Source organism: Ammospiza nelsoni, chromosome 14 (assembly GCF_027579445.1).
Source record: "Ammospiza nelsoni isolate bAmmNel1 chromosome 14, bAmmNel1.pri, whole genome shotgun sequence".
In the NCBI taxonomy this organism is placed as follows: domain Eukaryota; kingdom Metazoa; phylum Chordata; class Aves; order Passeriformes; family Passerellidae; genus Ammospiza; species Ammospiza nelsoni.
The window spans coordinates 20,272,781-20,299,800 of NC_080646.1; the positions used below are offsets into that span (position 1 = coordinate 20,272,781).

General features: G+C 38.7%; 1 protein-coding gene and 1 long non-coding RNA gene across 5 annotated transcripts in view; one reads left to right on the plus strand and one right to left on the minus strand.

Annotated features, from left to right (window-relative positions):
* OTUD7A (OTU deubiquitinase 7A) overlaps positions 1–27,020 on the plus strand; it is a 98,696-nt gene that overhangs the window by 9,917 nt on the left and 61,759 nt on the right. For all 4 annotated transcript variants that reach the window (XM_059482011.1, XM_059482013.1, XM_059482010.1 and 1 more), the window contains exon 2: positions 25,433–25,508. The gene's annotated coding sequence lies outside the window, so the exon portion shown is untranslated. The remainder of the gene's footprint in view (positions 1–25,432; positions 25,509–27,020) is intronic.
* Positions 120–26,755, minus strand: LOC132079411 (uncharacterized). Its single transcript, XR_009419405.1, has 2 exons — positions 26,629–26,755; positions 120–209 (listed from the first exon to the last, which is right to left on the minus strand). It is a non-coding gene; the product is annotated as an uncharacterized LOC132079411 (long non-coding RNA).

The window sequence follows — 27,020 nt, forward strand, 5'->3', positions numbered from 1 at the left end:
TTACTGTCAAATTGCAAAAATCTTTGCTCAAAACCTGTAGAAATCTTTAAACCTTGTAAAATTATTTTGAAGTAGGAAATAAGCTAATCCTCCAGTAATTTTCCAGGGAAGTTGTGTGGGTGTTTTTTTTTTTTTTTTTTTTTTTTTTTTTTTTTTTTTTTTTTGTTAGTTGATTGGTTGGGTTTTTTTATTTTAATTTTTAGAAATACCTAAGCAGCCAGGTAAACAAAACTCATGGTCTGTTTAATAAAATATCTGGATGGAGAGAACTGCTAATAATATGCAGTTCTCCTTCTGTGTTGCTTTTTCACGTTCCCACTGTTTGCTTGGCTGGAATGTAGTGGTGTTACATATTTGTTGATCCAACAGCTCTTCTTCAAGCCTTGCAGTGTAAAATTGGGTCACTGCATATAATGCATGTTAAATAACACAAGAGGGTTTCTTGTATTTACAAAAAAAGTTAGCAGCAGGATCTCACAGTATTTACAGGAAACATATTTTGGTTAAAAATAAGCACATTTCCTTTAAATGAATTACTAGCCATTCACAAAGTGTATTCCTCTGGAATTTTCCTCTATGTAAATGGCTCAGGATTCAGTAAAGTTGACTATAGCTCTAACATCCAGTGGCTTGATAGCTCTTTTGTTAATGTTTTGCAATAGCACATTCAAGTTTTGTGTGTGAATAGCTAAGATTAATCTGATTTGGGTTTTTTTTTTAGAGACAGGTTAAAATGAATTATTTTACATTAGCAGCCATACAGAGAAGATTTTTTCAAAAGTTTCCAATGCTGACTACAGGTGCTTAAGAGATGACTTGACTTCTTTTAATTAGATTTAAGCTTCTAGGTCCAATGAAGCACTTTCAAAAAATTCATTATTGTCCTGATGATTAAACTTCCAGATGAAGTTGTAATTTCATTAATAGCCAATCTGTAAAACCCTAATATGAAACACTGATTCTGTATCTGATAGAGTTGCACCTAAGTCCCAAACCCTTGTGTGCTGTCTGTTCTTCAGTACTGTGCTTAAAACAGATGTTTTCCTGGCTCTTAGATATGCCTGTTTAAAACTGATCCTGCAAGGGTGTAGTCTTTGGGAAGCTATGGCAGCTTTTTCAGCATTCCCTTCCAACCTTTCCCTTTCTGGAATCCTCCAGAACTGCTCCAAATCCATATTTTCCTAGGAATCCCATGCTTGTCAATCTTATATTGCTTTGTGAATGATGATCAGTAAGGAAACAAAGTTTCTAAAATTCATTTTCACTACCTATTAAAAAAGCCCTTCAAATGAAATGCCCAAAGAATGGGAAAATTTACTATCCAAATTTGCCTTAGTTTTAAGGGGACTAGGTTTAAAAGTTATCTTTTTTATTTCAGAATGTAGTTTCTATGTATCCAAGGGTAAATTCTTCAGAGACTTTGCCTCTGCTGTGGGGATTTAGTATCTTGATGGAGAGATACTAAATGGAGATACTTGATGGAGAGATAGAGATCTGGGACGTGTCTCTTTAGTTTGCTGAGGCTGGTGGGACATTGATGAGGTTTCATGGTCTGATCTCCTGAAATCACTCTAGCTCTAGAACTCAGGGATGGAATTTCTTCTTAAAATTCTATGGGTCTTGTTGAACTCTAGCATCCTTTTCAGAAAATACTCCCACTCCTGATTTACAGACTCTTAACTCATTAGATTAATATAATGAATCAATAAAAAGTAGCAGCCTTGGACACACAGGTTGTGTCTTTGTTGTTCAAAGAAGCCCTTTTGTATCACCTTTCTTGTGACTAAGAGTGAAGTTGAGTGGAGAGTTTGGGTTTAAAATAACTGAAAAAAAAGGATTTATTTTTGTGTAGTAGCTGAGCTCATGTTTCAGTTAAGCAGTAAGTGTATGAGGGTTTTAGAACTGTCATGACTTAAAACATACAAAATAAACATCCTGTATTTGTAGAAGTGATCTCAGAGTGTGAAATGTTCTTTGCTAGGACTTGCTTTCTATCTACTTGCATTTTATAAATCTGTCTTATGACAGAAGCTCCTGTTGGCTTTGCTGAGCCCATGGTAGGTTCAGAGTCCTTTATGCAAAGTCAGGCTACAGAATCAAGGCCAGGATGGAGAAGCTGCTGCTGCTATTGCCAATGTTGGCACTTAGGGTATTTTATGTGTCCAGTGCAGTAAGTGTTTGGGGAAAAAAAAAATCTTCTTTCTTGGCAGAATAAGCTAAGACAGCTGTTGAATTTCATGCTTAGCTGCAGAGCTCATATGTGATCACTGAAGATGAGTATCTGCCTTAAATAAATGAGCAGGTCATTAATCTTTTGAGAGCTGTGCATGCAGTCTTTGCAAATACAGAGGCCTTGGGGATAACAACTTCAGTGGCAGAGCCTGCTAGCTCTTGTGTGTCAGGGTGGTGTTAATTGGAAGAGAATTAGAGTAAACTTGTATGCTTTCTAGCTGAATTGTCACCAATCTATTTAAAATATTTTAGTTGCCTTTTTCAGATCTTTACTGTTAATGAAATTACCTCTAAGATTTTATGCATCTAAAAAGATGCACTAGCAGTGCCAGAAATTAAATTAATATGCCATGGGAGCTTTCCTAATGAAATTAATATGGTATTTATAACCTTTTTAAAGAGGCTTTTCACCAGTTACAGCATAAAATGAACTCCCAGGAGAATAAGATGCTCTTTGTTCAAGCTTTTATACTCCTGCATGCTTCTTTCCATGATACATGAAGTAGAAATCTTGAAATGAAAATTAATTCTTTGACATCCTTCAATGGATTCCTAACATTTTATTATTAATTGTGAACTTCAGTTTTAGATTAGTGTTTATTTTTTAAAATCTGTTAGGCTGTGTTTTCCATGAGGTAGCAGCAGCTATCAGTATAACATTAATTATTCTTGGATTTGAGGGAGTTAGATGTATATATAGATGTGTGTTAGATGTATATAATGTTTTTATTTTGTAAATGGTGAATCAAATGTGCTTAAACATCTATAAACAGGCAGTATTATTCCAAAGGTAGGCCACAGCTTGCTGAGGAGAACTAAGAGGAAATTGAGTGTTGCTGCTGTCAAAGGTGAGGCAGAGCTAAAACCAGCATGAAGTGGGTTTATTGTAGAACCAGAAAGGGTTAGGCTTTCATCAGTTGGTCCCATTTGGGATATCACTCAGCTGCTCTGCTGTCCCCACTACCTTCAGTGGCTTTTCCTTTCCCAGCAGGGTGAGCACTGCTAGGATGGGAAGGTTGGGTAGAAAGTTACATTGATTTGTGCTGTGCCTCTCCTCAAAGTTACCAAGCTTGGAAAACACTGGCCAGGGTTCCTGGGCATCCCCTGGCATTCGTCTCCACTAATCTCTGATCTCTAGGATTTTCTCTTGTTGCTGGTCATGATGTTTGCTGCCTTCTTTCCTTGGCCTCTTCATTCTGAGACTGCTTCTGCTTTCAGGGAACCCTTATTTTCAACACTTCAACTCCTGTTTTTCTCCAGTTAATGTGCAGGAATAGCATGTGTGAGCAGCCTTTTTAACTGCATGTTCTGCCTCTGTGCTAGTTGGAGGACTCAGAATGTGACTGTGGTGTTTAGCCCAGGTGTCACTGAGGGTTCCAAGCCGCCCGTACAGGGAGCAATTTCCAGGCTTCTGCCTGAGAGTTCAGAATGCAGCTCCACTCACCCACAGATCCCCCCACATCCCCACCTCTGCTGCCTGTTAGCATTTGCAGTGGAGCTGTTCTTTTCCCTGATGCACTTATGCCAAAAGCTATGCTTGTTGCCATTAGAAAAACCTTCATTCACCTTGTCATGGCCTCTGATCTTCACTAACCTGAGCATCTTGCCTTTGCAGCATACTTCCACACAGACTTTCTAAGTTTACTTGGTTTGAAAGGAATCCAAATGTGGATTGGTGCTAGAAGAGGAGGGACGGCATGTGACTGTCACTTTGCACCTCACATGACAATTTCAAGGTTTACTCTGTGTGAAATGTGAGAACTCTAATGTGAGAACTTCCACATGCTGCAGTACTTGACATGATAAATTTCAGGTAGTGTTGTAGTCCTTTAATGATGCAAAAGACTCCCCTGTTGACTGTGAATGTAGAAACATACAGGTAAAATTAAAAAAAACTAAGGTGACTTAACAGTAGCAAGAAGATGTCTTTGTTCTTATTGCAAATTTTGATTATTCCTTTATATATTTTCATTTGTGTTGATGGCCTTTTGCTCTGGTGCTTCTGTCATAGTTAACGTGAGGGTGTCTCTTTGTGGATTGGGGTAGGGTCACATTTCCCCTCACTTTTCAGAGTCTGGGAGTCCAGCTGGATGCTCTTTCATGCTTGGAGGCAGTTGACCCCAGAAATAGAAAGTCTTTGGGGGCAATCAAGGTCCAAAAGCATCACTTGTCCATCTCACTGTTGGCTGCCCAAAATTTTTTTTCAGTTACTAAAGTGCTTATAAATTAGAAAGAAATGTTAATGGACTTCCTTGAATTGCACTGTAGAAGCAGCAGAGCACTTTCTCTGGCTGTTATTTTTATGCTTCAGGATATGTTGGGGAGAAAGCATTTGGAATATGAAGAACAGTTTCAGAGATGAGGAAACTTATTTTCTCATGCCATAGGCCTTTTAAGGAGCAGATACTCATCTCATGTTCTTTCCTTGTAGTGTTTCTGCAGCTTTTGGTTCTGCTGATCTGTTTTAATCAGAGGGTTTATTGGCACGTCCAATGTTCCCAAGAGAAAACAATATGGAGCCTGATAGTTTCTTCTGTTGGTTTAGCGTCCTTTCTGCTGCTGAGTGTCAAATTTAATGGGAAGGTTTCAACCACTCCAAGAGCTGTGCTGCTGACTGAAGCCAAAGGTATAGTAGCAAAATGTGTGTTTGCCACAGTTCTAATCAAAAGCACTTCTGTGGTTTAACTCAGAAGGAAATTACAAAGTACTGCTTGGGCAATTTGCTCTACTTCTGTGGCAGAACTGTAGGAGATGCCTTAGTGCTTTTTGAATTTATTTTTCATTTAATCAATTAGAGAAAGGGGGTCAGGAGCACTTGGGGATGTAAAATATCAACCTTCATGCAAAGACAAAACACATTCCGGATGGTAAGTCTTCCCTGTATTTGTGGTGGAGAAAGATGTTTGCCACAGGGGTTTATGGACTGTTAGAGTGGAATAAATATCGATACATATGTGTGTATATGTGTGCATTTCTGTGTGCATGTGCATCTAGGACACAATAACATCTAGAATACAGTGGTTTCTGTTCCTGCTGGGCAGTGCAAGGTTTTTCCAGAGGCCCTTCCCTTCTCCTTCGCCTGTGTGTCCTAGGCTTGCAGCAGGGAATGCTGAGGGGTGTAGTGGAGCTCTGGCCATGCTGGCATCCCAAGGAGCTGATTTGGAAGCCAGTGAGATTATTAGGGAGTGAATGATGCAGGATTTTTTTAATGCTCTTCAGTATGGATTTTCTTTGAATTTGGGTTTGTTCTAATCTTGTACTGGGGGTGGGTATTTTTTATTTGGTTTGGTGTTTTTTTTTTCTTCTCTCACATATGTGGTTTAATATAAAGATCATTAACAGCAAGGATTTGCAATGCCACCTTATTACTTCATTCTTACATGACCTGGGATGAAAATAACCTCACAGGTGCAAGACATGATTGAACTGTCACAGTCTCTGTTTCTACAGGACAGTGAATGTTATGTACAAGGTGTGTGAGGTTTGTTGCTGCAAACCTGGCATTGAAAGGGCAGTTGGGTTCCTGATGAGGGGCTCTGTGGTTATTGGCTCATCGACTAAGATCTCTTGTTGTTAGAACATTTCCTGCACCATGAAGAGCATTTGCAAAATGATGTTATGATAATCACCATTTTGATGGATACATCAGGTGCTGAAGTGCAGACTTGGAATATTTACAGCACATCTCTCCTCAGTCTGAGTTAGAGTCAGGTGCTGTCACTAGGAGATGTAATAGTCCGCTCAAAAGTGTACATATTTTGTGCTTGTCTTAAAAACTTCTCAAAGATGCAAAAAAAAAAAAAGAGAGTAAAAAAGATTTTATATATGACCCTTTAAAATCAGGAATTGAGCTTCTCAACTGCTATTAACCTGTCATTACATCTTCTGGCAGTGCAATTCTATAACTTCCAATTATTCTCAACTGTAGTTTACTAAATATTTGGAGGATTAACACTCAGATTCTGGATTGTACTTCTTCCCTTGATAAATCACTTAAGGGGAAAGGGGGGAGTGAAGGAGTGTATAGAAAGCAGTTGCCAAATTTGTAAAAACTGAAGGGAACAGCTGCTTAATACATGTGTTAATCAGCTGTATTGCTGCCCATGGCATGTGAAGAGGGTTTTTCATATTCAGAATACTATGAGCAAAGAGACCCCTGTGGCTGAGGCAAAAGTTTTAACTTTAGGGAAAATCAGTGCATAGAACACAGCAAAACACATTTAATGTTAAACCTGGGCACGTGAACTTAGGGCATGAGCTCTGTGATTCGGGTTGGTTTTTTTCTTCACACAGTTGAGTAACTATACGGTTTCTTAAATAAACTGGAAGATAGACTGTTGACCCCTTAGGCCATTTTAATTTTAGACACCTAAATTTAGAGTTTGGACTCTCATTTAGAGCATTGAATTTGAGAGGTTTGGACTGGAATCCAAGAGCTTCACCCTGTCCCTACTGACATTAGTGTCATCTCTCTGAACCTCTCCCTAATACTAAAATTAATAGCACTTCTTTCTTTCTTGAGACCTCCTCAAATTGCTTTAATTGTTTTTTCACTAATTTTGCTTCAGAAGGTATATATGTTGCAGTTCCTTTTATTAAAAGCAAAATTTGAAGCAGATATGGAATGCAGAGAGTTTTTTGACTTTAATTGGAAATGTACAACTGTCTGCTTTAGGTGAAGTTTCCCATGGAGCTCTTCAAATAGCTGTGCTATGTGTTCTGTCATAAAATGAATTAATAGATTACCCAAAAAAAGGTTGCTTATTATGGTTCTTTTAGAGTTAACAAATGTGTTCCCATCATTGCCTGGATTGTAAAGTAAAAGTTATAATAGATAGTGAATCTTTAGGATTTCATAGTCAAGAATACATCTTTAAGTAAGAAAAGTTACTACATCTGTAGAGAGGAGAGCTTGACAGATGTTTGTGTTTTAGAAGGGAAAATAGTCTTTCCAATTGCTGAGGATGCTGTTACTGCAGTTCAGCTTTGGAACTCAGATCCAGCACATTCTGTGCTGGGAGTATTAAAATCAGATCAATGCAGCTTTACATGAAACCAGTGGTTTCCAGCTATATAGAAAATGTGGCCTAAAGTCTTTATCAGAGAGATTTCTGAGTTGGGGTGTACAGCAGGCACATGCTGGAGTTCCAAAGTGCATTAGGGATGCTGATCCATTATAGTGTCCCAGTATACTGCAAAACCAGTACTGGAAGTGACACTGAATTCCTTTAATCACTCTTTTATTCTCAGCAGCTCAGTGGAATTAAGCTTTGGGCCGGACAGTGGCAGCTAGGAGCCATTTATGTGAGCTCTGCAGAAAGCAGCCATCATGAAGAGTTCTTTATTTTTATGTGTAATTTGGGAAGAGAGTAGTGTTATTTTCCGGTGGTGTCAAGAAACTAACATATATTTTATGAACCATTTTTGTTTCATGTTTCAATGCTATCCAAGTGCAAATGTCAGCAAAATCTCTCATCTCCCAACTTTCCAAAGCCATAAACAACCTCAGCAGTGCCAATTCTCTGAGATTTGTTACTAATACAGTCTTTTTTCTTTTTAAATTACACATATCAACAGCTGTACAATAATTCTTCATAATCATTAAGGCACAAGATACAGAGATAAAAGTCTGTGCCTTTCATGAGCCCTCTCCTGAGCAAGGCCCCAGAAGAAAGCAGCAGTCTTGTGTCAGAAGAGTGAAAGGGTAAGGAAGCATAGCCAGGGTATCACTTGCGGCCTGCAGGCATGTGCTGATGAGCTCAGTCACTACACATTTCCCAGATTAAGAGAAGTAAGACAGTAAAAAATATGCTTACAGTTCATCAGGAGTAAAAGCTTGCTTTTTCCCTTAAATCACTGGTACAATTTTCATTTCTTCCAAATTATGAGAAGCAGTAGGATTGTTAAAATTTCCAGCATGCTGCCTTTCACACAATTCTTTTATCATAGTTCTGATGAATATTTCTTTTTTTTGGTAGCAATATTTCACTTTTCTACAGTTTAGAAAGCCCAAAGTAGCTTGACTTGGATGATTGGATACAGCTTTATCTGAGGAATAGGTACCCCTGTCTAATCAGAAATGCTATTAGTGGTCTACAGCTATTAGATGCAGGTGTAATATCCAGTTTGGGTTGTGTTCTAGATAACAGAAGATATAGATTATGTAGAAAATTGTTTAGGACAAGATTAACGCGTGTTTCATAGATGTTCCATGGTTTGGGTGGATACATGAAGACTCAATTTGAATAGTTTATCTTTTTCAATAGGCTGGATTATACAATCCAAAAGAATTTCAAATACTGAGATAAAAAGGTTTTCTAATTCTGTTGTGTTTTTCCTTTAGAAAGAGCTGAGTTTGATGAGATGCCTTTCTGAAAGGCAATCAGATTTGGTATAGGAGATTCCATGTATTGGAGAATGAAATGTGATGGTTAAGGCTAAGTGAGAATTGAATTCAACAGATATCCAAGGGAGAAATCTGTAAATCAAAGCAGCTACAGAATGCAAGCCCTAGTACTGTAGCTTTCTGAAAGGATGCTGTGCAAAAATAGTTGTAAAATGTATTTGTAGCAGTGGGAAACAAATATTTCAAGTAAGCAAGTATAAGTTTATGACTGAATACTTCAACATCCCCTTTTCTGTGGGTTTCAAAACCTTCCACAGGTTTTGAAAATAAATTCTGGTTTGGTATGTCATCCAGTTAATTTTAAAATTAATTTTATTATTCAAACAAGAATCATTTTGTAATGCAACAGCTTAGACTGGGAGTTTGAAACAGAATTTACTGAATTTTCTATCCAGTGTACTACAGCAATCTGTGCAACTGGGTAGTTAAAGATGCTGTACAAATTCAATAATTAAATGATAACAGACTTATTTTTTCTAAAAAGCTTGCTCATCTGTCAGAAATCATTATTTTCTTTTTCTTGGTACACATATACATTTTGCCTACAGTGTGTGGGGGCGGTTTTGCTGTGGGTGTCTGAGAATGTGCTTTTGATTGATGAGCTAAGCTGTTTCTTCAGGTATTGCAGCAAATAACTTTGGATGCAGCACTCCAGAAAGTGCAGCTCCCAAAGAGAGAGGCGGGGAGGGGAGCTGCTCCCACAGTGCTCCTGCTGCTCCCACAGCCTTGGCTTTCTCTGGGAGCTGCCATGGGGAAAATGCCTGCTCAGGGTTGTCTCCTCCAAAAGCTGAGCCACGGCTGTGGTCAGTGAATGATGGATGGAATGCAGAAGTAATAATTCTGAGCTCTGAGGACTCTAAAATGGGATCTTTTAGTAGGAAAGGGAATTGAGCAACTTACTACCTAATAAAATACTCACATTACTGCAGTGGCTTTGATTTAGTAACTGTTGTGTTTCAGGAAGTTTTTATGATTAGTTTTTCTCTCTAGGAATGGGATGGAGGATTTCCTATAAAAATGATATTTCTGTTAACTTTCATAATTTGACATAATCTCCCTTTCCCATTCTTTTGTTTTCTGTGTCTCAGAAGAATTTTCCCAATCATTTGGTTGATGGAACAAAGGCCATCAAGCTTTTGTGACTGTACGTTGGTAACTTGGTTTGCCAGCTTATCTTCAAGTAATATTTTCACCTCTGGCAATATATTCCCTGATTCTGTACGTGTGACTGGTTCACCAAGGCAGCAACTTTATTTCTATTTTACTGTAATTTTAGAAGGTGTTTTCTTGTCTTCAAGCTTGAAACATATTTTGGCAGCTAATATCACTCTAAATGAGAAAGCAGGAAAAATTGGAACATGGCAAACAGCATAGCTGTAGCACAGTGTGTTAATTTTTGGAATATCAGAAGTCCTAGCAGCTTTTGACACATTTTCTTGCTGAAGTTGGGGGAAAAAAGACTTCTGGTAAGGGCCTAAAGAAATGAATGCTGTGTATTTCCAAGGTTTTCAGCAAAGGAGCACATTAAGTATGTGAGTAGCCAGAAGACTCCTTGTTCATTCCTTTCCTGCCATCCAGTATCTACAGGCTGGGGAGAGGGACTTAATTTGGTGCAAATTTTAACAGAGCTGGTTTTCCTTGCATCAGTATATTCCTATTTGTGGAATATTTGTCACATGGTCCTATTACACTATTACAATTTAAAGGAAAATAATTTAAATAATTCCTCCTGTGTGCTATTAATTTTACACTAAAATATAAGTTTCCCTGCAGGTTTAGGAACAATTGACTTCACAGCTTTTCCAGACAGTCTTGTCCACTGCTAGAGAGGCAGCTGAATCTCCCAGATACAGTACAGTATGTTAAATATTTTATTATTTAGACACTGGAAAACTCCTGTTAAACTTTCCTAAGTTTACTAGAAGGATGACTACTTGCAAAAAACCTCATCATTTTCACAGTGTCTGTGGTATCACTTAAAGTTGCAGTTATTTTGCCCCACCAGTCATTGAGTAAAAAGACCTCTGCAAAAGAGGCATAAGCTGCTGTGCCTTTCATTTAGTCAATACCTGTGTGTGTTGGGAGGTTTTGGGGTGTTCTTTTGCTTTTTTTGCCTTTTTTTTTTTCAGAGAGGCTGATGCTTTGAAGAATGGTTGGACTGGCTGTGATAGGGACTTACTGTTGGGTGTAAATACAGTGTCAGCATCATCAGTGAGAAAAATCCTCCCCCTGCTCTTGTCATTTGTTAATATTTGAAAGCCAAGTAACTTACAGAGCCTGGGGTCTCACTCACCTCCTCTGGGTGCCAAAGCCTTTCTTTGCAGAATCAGTACGGCAGAACTTGTGCCGGTGTCCAAAGAGCTTTGCTTCTGACTTTGAAGTATCTCATCTAATGAGTCTTCCAATTCCTCAGAGGAGTGGCCAGGAAATAAATAGATTTTTGTAAAAGGAATCAGCATTTCTCTCCCTTTTTTGCAGTGGATGGTAGACAAAATATGTAGGCTGATTTTGTGAGATGGGAAGATGTGTGTCTGCTGAGGTACAGCTCTGCCAACAAATAGAACATAGCAGGGGGTTTTGTTGCCATTTTAACTTCAGGGTCCATTTCACTGCTTGCTGGATGCCAGTGAACATAAGATTCCTTTTTGGACTTAAAACCAAAATTGTACCTCAATGTGTGGTTACCTGCTTCTATCAATAGTTCCTATACATATATAATTCTACATAAGACAAAATTTCTAGGGGCTTGGTAGAATCCTTTTTGAGATACAGATTTTTCACGAAGTTTTGTTGGGGTTTATTTCAATAACGCAAAGATATTGCATATTTTCAGAACTTATGTGATAATGAAAACTCACCTTATATTTCCAGCAGTTTGACTGAAAACTGCATTGCCTGGTGTCCACACAGCACAATAAAAACTGTTCTGAAAGTCTGCAGTTTATTTATTTGTACAATAAGCAAGCAATACAAAAATCCATACTGCAAGAGCTACCTTAGCAGATGACTATGCTTGAAAAATCCAATGACTAAGAAGTTAAAAAGTGATAAAAGAAGATTTATCTAGAATCAGTGTCTTATGTTTACTTATTACAATGCAACCTTGTAATAAAGTCGTTTATTAGGTCTCAATTTCAAGGTTGCAACTTGAGCATTTCCAACATACCTGAAAAGAGTCACCACAGAAGGTTTTTCAAAGTAGAACAATGTTTTTTAAAGATTAACTGGCTTTGATCATCAGTTCCTCTTCCATATCAATAGATGTGTTTTTTTCTGTTTTGCGGATACTCTTTGAAAGTTTTGCCTGGTACTGGTTTAAATAGGAAGGCCTTTCACAAGCTTGTTGAGGGTTTTTTATAAAGGTTTCTGTGAGGTCAGAGATCTGTGAAGGCTCATAGCCCACCCACGCAAGTGTGAGGGGCAACACTCTGTGGTTGAGAGAGCTCTGTGTTTAAAACTAGGATGTTTTCTAGTCAGCCCTTTATGAATTAAAAGGAAATTTCTCTTCTTATGAGATGCTCTAACTACTTCCAGACAAAGAAAGTGTCTTAAGCTAAAAATCTATTGCCATGCCTGACACTCTACAGGCTAAAACAGGCAAGGTGAATGTGTGACTGCATTTCATGGTGTCCCCAGCTGTCAGGGTACAAACTGCCAGTGGACACTTGGGAATGGAAAAGGAGTGGCAGTGACTGGCAGGTGTGACTACCAGGGTCCCTGTCCTGACAGCCCAAATGTCGTGTGCTGTCACGTGGAATCCTGCTGGGTGCTTGCAGCACCAACATGGGGCTTTATTGAGCTGTAAAAGTGTCTTTTTAAAGCCTAAGGGTAAGTCTCAACTCATTTAATTTTTTGAAGGTGAGTTTCCAGTACTGTAGGAGCACTGATCTGCCTATATGTGAGATGAGAGCTGAAATTTCTACAATATCTCAATATCTTCTTACAACACCAGCTTTGCAAAAATAAAAATTAACTATTTACTTTGGCGAGGGGGGGGGGGGGGGGGGGGAAGAAGGGTAAGAGGAGATTTAGTTGTAGCCTAAAATTACCAGAACAGAGAAAAAGACAAATGATAGTAGGAATATCTTTTTATGCATGGACATGGTATAATGAGCTCTATGACTTAGAAAATGGGGCTAAATAAGGCAGAATGGAAGCAGATGACCAAATTTTCAGTGGCAAGTTTAATTAACCATCTGGAATTGGAGGGGTTTTCCACCAGCTGAAGTCTTTCAATCAGTGCTGGTTGTCTTTCTAAAATCAGTCTTGTAGCTTAAATGAATAGAATCATAGAAGTATTAATGTTGGAGAAGACCTCCAAGTTAATCAAGTCCAGCCTTTGACCAGACACTACCACGCTCACTAATTGTCCTGTGAAGTGCCGCATGTACTCATCTTCTGAGCTCTTGCAGGGATGGTGACTCCACCACTCCTCCAGGGAGCCTCTCCCAATGCTTAACCACTCTTTCAGTGAAGCAATTCTTCCTCATGTCCAACCTGCAGCTCCACTGGCACAACTTGAAGCCATTTCCCCTTACCCTGTTGGTTCTAATTAAGAGAAGAGGCTGACTTGCTCCGGCACCTCATTGTCATTGACAAATTTAATTGGTCAAAACTCTAGTTTTAAAAATGTCTTGTTTAATTTTTTTCCCATTTGTTCATTACAAAATTCTGATTAACCTTTTATTAATAATTTTCCTTAAAAAGTTATATCTTTATATCTCTAGTAAATGACAGAATCTGCTCAATTTTGAGAAAAGTGCAGTGAAAGGGGAGGAAAAAATCCCAGTAAACACCTTTCTGTTACGTCTTTTTAGATGTCCAGAGTGTTGGAGATCAAAGCAATAAATATTTCAGTTTACTTTTAATATGAGTCCAGCTGTAACTTTAATTGTTCTGGTTTATGTTTGGTGAAATTTCAATTCATAACAATTCAGTGTTAGATCAGGTTAAAAAAGCAATGCTTGACCAAGTTTTCAGAGTGGGTTGATTGCAGTTACCTGCTTATGATTTTTTGAGTTAATCTCAACAACTGGAAGAACAGTTTTGCTCTTTTCTAGAAACTTAGTATTCCTGTGGTCATTGCACTTAATGGAAAAATAAAGGCAAAAGCTTTCTCAGTGTCTACATCATTCCATGTGCCTAATTGGATGAGTAAGGAAATTTGTGGATGTTATTTTCAGAGGAAGTGTCTTATGGCATGAGTTGGTTCATGTTGTAAATCACAAGCTACTGCCTTTCAAGGCAGCCCACAGGCATAAAAGCCTGTGACCACTGTAAGCCTCTTGCAAGACAATGTGCAGCTCTGTGATTGTTGACCCCTTTTCTTCTTCAGTTTTGCACAGCACTGTATGAATGTTTCTCCACTTGCATGTTTCACCTTCCTTTTTCAGTGTGCCCGATTATGGTTGCAATTGAAGAAAACCAAGAAAGAAGAAAAATCCTTCCCCTTCTGTGTATGAAAAGAATTAAGTTATGAAAGTATATGGGAATATGCTAATACATGCTTCTTTTATTTATACATGCTTGTAAATGTACTTGCCTTTTCTAAGAGCTCATTCTTGACAAAAACCTGGAAACACTGGAAAGAGGTACAGGTTCCCTATCATGCAGCTGATCTGTGTCCATTACGTACTTTGTACCTTGCTGCCATCTGTCCATTGGCACACTGCAGGGATAGAATAATAGGGGAAAATTCCAGTTAACTGTGAGCAGCACACAGCAGATATTGGTGGATTTCTGATCCATGGAACAACATCAAGTGCTCCTTGACTTAAAGACTGCCTAAAAATCTTTCTACCTTTTCTTCATATGATATTGTATTAGTTCTAAAATATGTTGCAATAACTAAACATTGTTTTAAACTGAATTTAAGAAATCTAGACTGAAATTTTGAGAAAATGATGTAAAATATAACAAATGTATTACTTTTAATATATATATATTGAGAGAGAGAGAGAGAATCTACATTATGCTAACTATCTGGTTTTCTACAGTAGTTCAAGGGTTCAGCAGTGATCATTGCTGAAAACCTCACTCCAGCAGGGCTCTTCCATAGGAAACTTTATGTGCTTACAATCAGCCTGCTGAATTGCACATTATCTGCAATTGTCAGTAACCTGTTCTACGTGACCTGTCCTAGTGCGGCAGCACTGCCGCATTTTAGGATGGGAGTGCTTACAGCCCTCAACTGAGTGTGACAAGTGCCTGCAAGGTCAAGGGAAGCCTTGCTCAGGTAGATTTTGATTCTGCAAGCTGTTCCATTTGGCTCTAATTGTCTGTGCATTTGGAATATGCATGTCCATGGGGGACAGGATTACCAATGGAATAAATCCTGGCCCTCTCCAAGTACAAATTTCTGTGTTATTACTCTTTACTTGCTTCATTCATTCAGGGACAAATGTCTTCATTGAGCTCAGACACTTCTTTGCTATTTTATTTGGAAATAATTTGCAAACCTTTGTTAGGAAAGAAAACTGAGACAGGAAATGTAGATAAAACCATGAGGGTTTTATCTCTGGGGTGGGTTGTAAAGCTCTGCTTAGTCAGTTCCTCTGGTGGAAGTCCATAAGAATTTACACAAATTCAGCAAAAATCTTGTTTTGCTTTGAAAGATATTTTCTTGGTCCTCTGGAGACATTAAAATATTTCAGGGAAGAACTGGTTGCAGTATAGTTCAGCTTTTCCCAAGACATCTCTTTGAGGTTTATTCCTTAGATGACATTCCTCTGTTCAGGTTGTAAACACAGGGAGTCAGTAGTTCAGTGTCTTGGGCTAATACTATTTATAATGTTTGTTCTGTCTCTGTAAGCAAGTCATAGAATTAAAATTATGATTTCTTCTTGATGTCTCAGAGGAACATACAGTTACAGAAGCAGAATTTTGTTTTTTACTGTGACATTGACAGTATTCATAAAAGTCTGTGGTACACAGATGTAGACCCTTAAGCTGATCTAGACAACAAATCCCTTATGAAAGATGGTAGGGTTTTTTCCCTTCTCCCACAAGAATTGCCTTCCTGTGGTAGGGAAATGTTTTTATAAGGGAGATAGGGATAATCTGAATAGGGAGCTCACTCTGTCTTGGAATATTGATCAATATCTGCTTCAGCAATAAAATAACATTTAGCTAGAATGAGAATTTCCAAAGGGTCTGGAGAATATTGACAGCCTTGTATTATTTATTTTTGAGGATGAAGCTATAGAGAAAAATTTGTTTTGTTTTCTTCTCTTGGTAAGGATACACAAAAGCTTCTAAAGTTTAGGGAAATTAAAACCAGTAAATTAGCATTTTAGTATAGTGAATTTTTTTCATCTGTGTTCTGAAGATTTTGATATCCCTAGAATGATAACTCTTCTCTCCTGGAGGCAGTGTCAGAATGGCCAGTTCTTAGGAAGTTCAGCCTCTAACAAAGAAGGGTGTTCTGTCCTGCTCCAGTGATTTGTTCTCTATGGGTTTCTGTGTCTGGAACTTGTGTGAGGCTGGTTCTTGCCTGGGCCTTTGGGAGGCCTTTGGAGGATTGCCTGGGAATTCCAGTAGTGACTCTAATCAAGCCATGGGACATTCAGTTGGAGTCACAGTTCCTCTGAGATGCAGAGAAATCCTAGAATTGTGTTTGGCTCAGATGTACCGCGAGTGTGCAGAAGAGATTTGCACGTGACAGAGAAATCCAGCTTGCCTAAGACAGAGAGCTTGGCATCCTGTCTGACCTAAATACTGTTTGTTTTCTGACAGAAAATCATAAATGTCAATATAAGACATAATTAAAGCTTTCTTCCCATATTCAATTTCCAGTCCATCAGTTCTGGGGAACCTAAGTAGAGATAAAGGGGGTGGGGAAGGGACGACACTGCAGTAGGCAGCAGATGGACCAAGCCAGTTTTTACCCTGTTACGTGAGTAATTGCAGAGCTCTGATTTAGAGATGGAAAAATGTGCATGTTCATCTAGAAACCTTTTTTGTCTGGAAAAACCCCCACAGATTCTTGAGAAGCACATTGGAAATCATGAGGACAGTTTGGGATTCCTGTTCCAGGTTTTTTGTTCTGAAGTACTTGGTCTGCCCTGAGCATCAGGAAAATCTGGCTACCCTATTCAAAGTGCATCTCAGCTGGCTCTTTGCTGAAGCTATTTGACTTTTGTAAATGTTATTGCAGTGATAATCTACAGTGTGTCTTTACGTCTGCTCGAGTGGTAATTAGTTTATTGTTTTATGTAGTGTGTTAAAAGGTTTTCTGTTCCATTTGAAGTTTGAACTGTAATTCAGTGATGCCCCACAGGAAAGGCAGAGTTACAGAGCAGGAGGTTAGGATGTGGTATCCCTTTCCTGCTGGGTTGCTGCCTTGGCATATTATCTGTTTGACATCTTTGGTAGATGAGTGTCTGAAAAGAGAGTGAAAGATGACAAAGAGACTTTGTTTTCTCATCTTCTGTATTAGGCATCTCACTCTCCTCTTATGGTGGGTTTTTCTGTTTCAGTTTGTGTCTCAGCAGGAAATATTCCAATTAACTTACGTCACAGATGTACCTTGTTGAAGATCACAGCTCATTTTCCCAGGCACTGCTACAGTTTTGTTACCTGGAAATTTTTTTAAAAAGGCAATGCCCTCTCTTTTTACAATTTAGTATGATAATGCTGGAACTCTGTAGTACTTGAAACTCTTGTTTATGGTCAGTTGCACTGTTTTGTCTCCAGCCTATTGCTCAATTCCCTTCCAGGTGTAAAACCCCGTTGTATTTTCTGACTGCTCAAACTGGGGCTGGTTTTCTCCTGCTGCCCAGTGTCCTTCCAGTCAGTGACATAGTTGCTCAATTGGAGATTCAGGCAGGCACAGTTCTGTTCATGACTTGAACAGGTTTCTACTAGTGCAGGATGATAATCTTTCTATTGAACATTGGCCTGTGTGCATGCTGGATGCATTTCTGTTTTATTCATATGTAAAGATGCTCTGCCAGTATCACTGTGCAACATGTTGATTTTTTTCTGGAAGAATGGCATATTTTGCTGAGGTTTACAAATGATTGTTAAGTTGCTGTATGTGTGATTCTTCCTTAGCTAGCTAACAACACAAAGTTTTAGTCTTTTAATTAACAGAAAGATTCTTTTTCTTTCAGTGAAAGGTAGTGTTTATGACACTTTGCCAGGTCAACCTTGGAGATGTTTTATCCTTGAGCAGTGTTCAGTCACTTGTAGTGAGGGTAAAGATACTTTTTTCTTTAATAGGCTACAATAATATCTATATTATGTGTAGGGGGATAGAATATAAGAAAAAAGTAGTGTAGAAATAATCTTACCCCTAAGGGGTTGCAGCTGGGCCAATTATCAAAGATCAGGAACAGGCCTGCCTTTAACAGGCCACAGCTGAAGCAATGAGAAGAAGATGCTATAAAAGAGTGGGGTGGCTGCTTGAGAAGGGAACTGGAGTCAGCTGGCTCCTTTGTGAAGGGGAAAGAGTCAGGGCTCTGAGGAGCTGCCCACGAGAAACACCAAGAAGGTTTGGAACTTTTGTGATAAGGAGACAACAGTATGGAACCCTTGCAATAAAATGGCAACATTATGAGGCAATAGTGGTTCTATATTGCACTATCTGTTCTTTCTAAACCCATAATTCATAATTCTCCAACTGTCTTGGTCACAATATGCATTTCAGACAAAATACAATCTAACAACTAAGTGCAAAAAGAGCTTAAATACTTACCTTTGGGGGTAATAATAACCATCATACTCAGTTTAGTTTCTGATGGATTTCTGCTATTGGCCAAGCTGTTATGTTTAAATGTTGAGCTTCCTTAAATTACATGTTACTTACATCTTGTCACTGTATTTGAATCACTTTGATCTGTAGTTCTACTGAGGATTTTGGTCTCTACTTTGACCTTTGTGCTGCACTTCAGAGCTCTTTACTTTGTCAAACACTACAGCAAGTGAGTGTATTTTGAAACGTTGCCTTGAATTTTTTGACAGACTTCAGTGCGTATAGTCTCAGGTGCTTCCAAAGTGCTTCTGTAAATGGCTGGTTCCCCTGACAGCGATTACACACACTTTGGATACAACTGGCAAAGGAACAAAGCCGAGCGGGTTGGAGTTCCAGACACCTGGCAGTGCCACCTTTCTCCCCGTGCCAAGGGACGTGTGTCAGGTTCACCTGCCCCACTGCCAGGAGTGGGGGAGCTGTGGCTGTTCAGACTCTGCCTTTTGCCATTTCCACCTCTGCCACAGGGTGTGTGTGTCCTGTCTGAGAAAATGTCCCTGAGGAGTTGCTTAAGATACTGCAGGTTAAATAAAGGTGCAAAGTCAATCCTTCTGGAAGGCTTGGGAAGTGAAATGGAACTCAATCACCTTACAGTCATTTTAGGGTTTATTGTAATTTTTTCTCATTGCATTTTGTTGTATACTGCTTCATGCATGGGATATGACACTAAAAAGAGCTATTTGTCTTCTGTTGTAATTTACCTTCTTTCTTCTAGAGGGAGAAGAATACATAGATGATAAGTTTAGGGGGATAATATGGAATATGCTCTAGAAAATTTCATACTGGTTTCTGCCACACATGGTGCCTTAACACACAAAATAATTAAAAAAAAAGAAAAAAGAGACAAGCAAACTAATGGAGTACTACTTATTTTTTTTTTAATTAATTCCTCTTACTTTTCCATAGAAATTATTAAAGCAAAAGCCATTTGTTATAAACAAATTTCCCATTTCCCACTGTAAAAAATGTGGAATGTCTTTCTCTTTCTTCTGCTAAAACATCTGGGGCTCAATGAAAGCAGCCTGTGGAGAAATTAAATGAACTGTTACATTTCTGTGTTGTCAGATGTCTGTCAGCTGCTGGTAAGAAGAATATTAAATAAATCCTTTAGGCTCTAACTGCATGTCTTACCATAGGGTTAGGGATAAATGTGTATCAAGGTCTCCGTTTTAAAATGACAGCTTCTCCCAAATGGGGAAAAAATTTGGTGGTAGCGATGTTAGTGAAGAGATGTATATTATCTAGAGATAAAAGTATGTATATTTCTATCTGTATAAATATATCAATAATATACAGGCATATAGATGCAGTATAGATTTGTATCTACCTATATGTTGCATATAGATTCTATAAACATGTAATGTCTATATACTTTTTAATGTGTGCATAGCATTTTCTTTCTGTCCATAAAAAGTCACTTTTATTTTTTATATTTATAATGCTTTTATTCTAATGCATTTGACTTCTGTTTATTAAAATATTTACTCATTTCTTTGCATGTTACTTGGTAAGCTGCTCAAAAATTATAGCAGATGTGGGGGGATTATGCTCCTTTTTATTAATGGGTAGGACAGTTGGGAAATTAAAATCAGTTCTAGGGATTGAAGTAGGAAGTTCATCTACAGAGAATCATGTTTTTCTTATTGTTTACATTTGTAAGGGAAGATATGGAAATAATTTCTCTGACTTCAGCTGAAGAATATATGAAGCGGATAAGACAAGAAATCTGTGATAATCTTGTGTACACAACTCTGTAACATGACATTTAATTTTTTAAGTCTATGGCAAGGTTATGTTTCTTGCAATTTGCATTAGGTGCTCCATAATGTCTTCCTTAAACCTTGTAAAAAAATCTAATTTGGTGAAAAAGTAAAAAAAAAAATAAAATTATTTTCTATTTATTAGTTTCTCCTAGTAGTTTAAAAGATGAAAGAAGCAGAGATTGGGGGATTGTTTGGTTAATTGGTTGGTTGGTTGGTTTGATGGTGGATATTTTTTCATCTTTTTCAATGAGTTTGATACCTTCTACTGTGCAGTTACATGTTTGTGTGCTATACAGCAGAGCAGATCCAAGAAAATTCTTGGTAGGAAAATTTACAAAATGTACAGTGTGCTTGCTGGTAGGCTTTAGTAACAGATTACATTTGTCACTAAGCTTTACAGTACTTGCCATGTGTAAATATATTTTCTTTATGTATTCTGGTCTACTTGTTGTGTCTCAGATGAGAGAATTAATTAGATGGGGAATTCCAGGGCTGGATTATGTCAGTGGCAAGTAAATAGACTTCTCTTCAGTTGATGTTAAGTTCTTTTTAAGATTAGTATAATTAGTCTGATTTTACAGGTGTAGAAACTGATTTGGAAGAGCAGAGTTACCCACCGGGTTTGTGGGAGCCCTGTGAAGCACATCTGGGGCCGTGGGAAGGCGGATACAGCACTGAGTTGTTGCTGGAACTGCAGTCTGGGTGTCTGTCTGACATCTGACCCTAATTGAAGACATATAGGGAAACATCTCCCTTGCCATGGGCTGGACAGGACCAGAACCTTTGCAGATCAGGTCTGTGTGTGGCACTGTCTGCTGCACTTAACATCAGGCTGTTATTGAACAGTGTGGGATCCCCACTGTAAATTCATGGCCCCTTTACAGTGTTTAGATGTGCCTGAGATTTTTCTCTTTTCTCTCTTTCCACTTTCTGGACAAGTTTTGATGTTGTCCTCGACAGCTGGTAACACTGAGGAAAAGAGTGAGGAGAGGGATTTGAGGCAAGTGTTGTTCTGTGTCCCATTGAAATGCAAGTGCCTCTTAATGTGTCAGGATGTACAAGCAGGAGGAAAAGAATACAGAAATGTGTGAGCAGAGGTGAAGAACTGTCATACTGTACTGAATAGGCAGAGTAGGCTGATATCATTGCCACCATAGGAACAAAAAAACCCCGGAGAGATGCTGGGCTTGATTACATCAGTTCATAAAATGGGCTTTGCTTTCCTCTTTGCACTAGCAGCTTTGATGCAAACGCTGAGGTAATGCAAGAACTCTTAGTAGAAGTGCAAAACAACCATGTTGTAATTTTTTTAGCTTCAGAGAGGATTCTTTGTTATTGAGGGAATGGTGATTGTGCCACTCATTTTAGTAAGTACCTTTTATAACAGATGACATTCAGCTGGACTGGCAGAGACACATTTTCATCCTTTCATGCCATTTCTAAGAGTCCTGGTTGAAATGGAAAATTTTACTTCTTCATCTTCTTTTACACATACACAGTAACTTGAATAGAGAAGAATGGAAATCCTGCATCATTTTAATGCATTGAAATATGTAAATATACTTCCTTTTTTTTTGTTGTTGAACTTTCTGCTTGTTCTGCCAATAAATATGAGAATTTGAATAGGTCCTACTAAGAATGCTTATTGAAGCAGGGTTCCCAGCTTGCTGCAGAGGGGGACTTGGGCTCAGGTAGAACACCTAGACTGGCCAATATTGAAACAGCTGCCTTTGCAACTTGTTCCAGGAACATGAGTAAATAAGGTTCTGACCCTTACCTAGCTATTTGCAAAATGAGAGCTTAATTGTGTTTTGATGTAAGTTATTGATACACAGACACATAGATGTTGTAATGAACTTATCTTGGGGTTTAGGAAACATGTAGTTGTGTTGCAGAACTCTACTGTCTTTGTTAAATAGTAGCTATCAGTGTTAAATTGCTTATCCTGTACCTCACATCTGAATTTCATACTTTATACCAGCATGGTTTGAGAAATGGTTAGAATGTGGTTTTCACAGGGACTGAGAGGATGCGTACTGGGGAATGCCCTTAATAAAAGGGAACCATTAAGGGTGTTGTGAAAATAATATTGATTTAGCACATGAGAAATAACAGTAACTATTTTATTTAGCATACTAAAAAATGTGGAGTAGTAGGAGGGTAATTTTTGGAGCAAAACTTAGCATTGTGAAGTGAGGGCATCCTGGGTCATTTTGCCAATGAAACTCTATAACCATGTAAACATAAAGCATCAGCTTGAAACCCTTAATCTAAAATGTTGGGCATTTCTCCTTTAAAGTTCTGTCTTGCCTACTTTTGAAAAAGTAGAGTTAAGCAGTTTAAAATTTTGTTTCCTATGATATGCAATATGTAAGGACTTTCTGTTAATATCATACTAAAATCATTAGACAATTCTGTTGCTTACAAGAGAAAACAATTTTGTGATGTATTTCCCTCTCATATTAGGAAAAAAACCCACATCTGCCCATAAAATTTACAATTTTCCAAAGGATATAGGAAAATTATATTAAAAAAAAAAGGGGGGGAGGAGGGGTGTGAAGCAAGCATTCAAATTTCCATGGAAGCTCTGTGTTTATGTAAAGTACAGCAGCTGCACTGCAAATTCCCCTCTCTGGATGACCTCAGTTCTGAACAAGACAGACTGTTCTGGGTGCAGGTGTGATTACTGAATTATTTGTTCTGTTTTAGTGTCAGTCAGTTACAGAGAAGTATTATGGGAGTAAAGTGAATTGGTAGATTTGGTATTCCACAGTTCACTATGTGCCTTCCTGCTATTGCAGAAATAGTTTATTTTATTCTCTTGAATTGCATTAGTTAAATAGGACAGACAAGAGGAAGGGACTCCAGCAACAACCTCTGAATACATCAGGCAGACAGAAAGGCAGGACTGCACTGAAGATACTGCTCGATATAAAAGACAGTTTTGACAGCTGAATTGGGATATTTTTTTAAGAGGTTTTTTTATAGGTTGTTGGAATTGAAGATTTTAATTTGCTTCTCCATGCTTCTTGAGAAACAGAGCTGTGAGAAATGCTCACTCCTAACACATGCATCCAGTCAGCCTTGGTCTGAATGGGATTGCTCTTGTGAACCTGCCAGCAGTTTTCTAACCTACCTTAGGTCACATTGGTCTGTGCTGGGTGTCTGTACTTATTTATGTTCTGTGTGCCTTTTATCTCTTACTGGTTTATGCAATTTTATAGGAAAATCCTTTTCTTTCATCAGTGTTTGGTGCAGACTGCCAGAGAGCAGGACTAATGTACTGAAATGTGCCTGCTTTCCTCACACTTGTCTCCAGCCAGGCAGGTGCAGTCAGACTGGAACCTGAGTTCCTGAACACCTGATGTGCAGCATGTCAGCTTTTCAGGGTCTTGGAAGAATCAGCACAGATCTAGAACCCACAAAAGCAAGTCCTTACAGAAAGATTAGTGTAGTTTCCTCCAAATAATTAGCAAATCCAGGCTCTGCTTTGACAGCCATTCACTGTAAGAGCTATTCACTGTAAGATGTGTGACTTCAGCAGCCAAGGCAAACTTGCACTTGTAGGAGGTTTTCCCTTTTATTGCTGAAAGGGCAGTAAAAGGACATGGCACTTCATGTGAGTGGCAGTCCTGTATGGGTTAAGGAGTGATGGCAATGGTATCTTTATGCATCCACTATTCTGTTCCTTCTCTCTTCAAACATGCTCCTGACAGGACTGGCTTCGTGTGAGGCACAGAGCATTAGTACAGAAATGTGTGTGAGAATTTGGAAACATTTTTTTAAAAGGCAAGGGGATTAGGATTCCTATGCAAAAAACAATGTACTCATAAACACTTTTGTGTTGTGTTTAATAAGCTTACATTATGCTGTGTGCTTTAAGTAAAAAACAGATGGAACATGGAAGGACATTTGCTGAGACTGATTGTAAATACTGATCTTGTTTCTGATCCAATGCAGTTTCTATAAATGATCTAATTGAAGACATATAGGGGAACAGATCAGATGTCTCTGAGGATTAACAAGGGTTTTGGTTGAGTAGTGAATGATAAACAGGTCAAAGGAATGTGTAATCAGTGGAGTCACACTACAGCATGATTCTCCTGAGCATGACAATTGCATACCTTTCATTTAAACCATCTGAAGCAGATCTTCCTCATGAAATTGGTAATGTGCTCATGGTAGGACTTGGAAACACATCAACATTTCTGATGGTGGGAAGTGGAAGTAGTGGAAGAGGGATTTGGCAGGGTCAAGGGCAGTTTGAGCACCACCCACTGCTGTTGGTGTTGGGAGTAGTGAGACACTGTGGTGGTAAACAGCTGGGGTTTCTCTGAGTCATTAATTCTCCCTTCCCACCTCGTGGCTCTGTCTACCTGCGTGGGTGGCCAGGTGCGTTTCTAGGCAAGGAAGTAATTAAAATTGATGTCACATCTCACAGTCATGTTAGGGGGGAGAGGGGACACAATTGCATCTTTTTGTTACCTGTTTTGGAGCCTTTGTGCACTCACAAAGTGAGTGCTGTATGTGACCATCAGTAAAAAGGGCAGGGGACCAACAGCTTGTATCTTTAGTCTCACCTGTCTGATACGCCAGGCACTAGGCTGCACATCCCTGTTAAGGTGCAGGAAGGGTCTTGTTAGAAACACAGCTGTGAATATCTTCTTGTATTCATCTGCTTTCTGGGGGTGGATGGTGGTTTTAGGTCAATAGCAGTTGATCTGATCAAGGGTATAAAGGTTAGGGGTGATACAATTGGGGACATGTTAACTTCAGCAGGTAGCATGGCTTGTGCTTGGATTAATTCTGCCTCCTGCTGAGAAAAACTGGTGCAATAATAAAGTGTCTGGGCTGGGTGTCTTGGAGCTTGATAAAGGTCACAAGTCAGAGTTCATGGTGTGCTCACTGGCCTGCACTTACAACTTGTGTCTGTTGACATCAGGGCTGGACATTTTGCTTCAGAAAAGGCACCTCCATGTAGAAACTTAGGGCAAGGTTGCTACCTTAGCATGAGGCTACAGTAACCTGGAATAGTATTTTGTGTATGTGTTCTTTTGTTAGCTGGTGTAAGGTAGAGCAGAGAGTCATCCTGCTTCTTTTAACAATAAATTCTGACACACCTGAGCCAAGGGGGCCAGCTGGAAGAAGATACTGAAACCCCCCAGTAAGTGAGGTAGCATCATGTAGCATTCAAACAAGTTATATATAACTTGAGATAAATAGGAGTTGTTTCTTTATGATCTTTGAACTTGTTTGCATGTTTCTTATTTGTTCTTTCAGATAAAACAGTGAAGTCTTTAACTGCTCCAGAAGAAGAGGATCCGGAAGGAAAATGTCTCTGGCAAAGAAGTATCAGGTAACACTGGTAGTGGGGAAATTCTTAATTTTAAAAATATTTATCTGAATCAGTCTTGATGAATTGAGTTACACCTGAATTTGAAAGTTACATGTTCAGAGAAAAAAAATCTTGAGCTCTCAGTCACTGAGACCAGAAAAGTGCCTGCTTTTCGTTTTTATGTAAAGTGCTACTGCTTTTGATATGCAAATAGTGCACTATACTTTGTAACCTCAGTCTTCTAGAGAGCAAAAGGAAGGCCAGAGAAAAGTCTGTGTAGTGCAGGAATTCAAATGATATGGAGACAGGGTTCCTACTCCCTTTCACAATGCAGTCCTAAATTCCAGTAAAACACAAAGAGATCAAATCAGCTTGGACTCTGAGGGCAAGGATTGCCCTGTGTTGTAAGGGGCATTTGATAATTCCTGGGTGCCATGAGTATAAAAGGTAGCTGAGATGACTGAATGTTAAAGGAGCTGGAGCAAGCAGTAATAGAACTGAGTGGGCTGTAGCCAAGTGACAGCTCATCATATAATCATCATGTTTTCCACTTAGAGCATCTCTGAAAAACAAGAAAGATGGTTTAATTCTTTCTGCTTTTCCTCTAAAAAGAGATTTTGAATAATTGTTTTTTTGGAAAACCTTCATTGACTTCTGGGCTATAGGTACATATTTTGAGTGATAGAAGAGTTATTGCCTGTGGTTCAAAATATATTCTCACACTCATTAGATCATAGGAGAATTTCCCTTAGTCATTTTTCTTTTTCCTTAATTGCCTTCTCCTGCACAGAGGTCAGGTTGGGTCTGCTGGCATTTCATGGTGTAGAAGCAATCACTGAGGAAAGCAGGGATTTGTGCATGTTTTGGTGTCTTTGATGCACCATTCTTCCTCCTGCCCACGTCTCACCCCTGAGGAGCTGCCAGAAGAATCCTAGATGGGCACAGATGGATCAGCTGAGTGGCTTTGAGGGCAGCCCCGTGCCCTCCCCATGGCTCAGCTGTACCGTGGTGGGGAGCCAGGCCATTGTGCCCCCTTCTTCTCCCTCAATCCTCAGTCCCAAGAAGCTGATCAAGGAGAAACAATGGTTCTGTGATTATGTAAAGCAGTAGCAGGTTCCCAGTTTTTATAGGAAGCTCTCACTAACCTCTAAGTCAGTTTTTTTTTTTTTTTTTTTTTTTTTTTTTTTTTTTTTTTTTTTTTTTTTTTTTTTTTTTTTTTTTTTTTTTTTTTTTTTTTTTTTTTTTTTTTTTTTTTTTTTTTTTTTTTAACATTATCAGGAGAACGGCAACTGGAAAATGGCTTTATTAGGTGAAATAGGATTTAAAGGAAAATGGGTCTCACGAGATGAAGCTAAAATCAATAGGAGATTGTACTTTATGCTGTGAGTCTTTAAGACTACATATGTACTGTGTGGTCTAGTTTTGGGTTAGGAGCTTGTCAGGTTTTGTATTCAGAGGTGGCTTTGCAGTTAATAAAATATTATTCTTTTTAAAGTTAAATTGTATTTATTATTGGTAAAGGTGGAGCTGTCC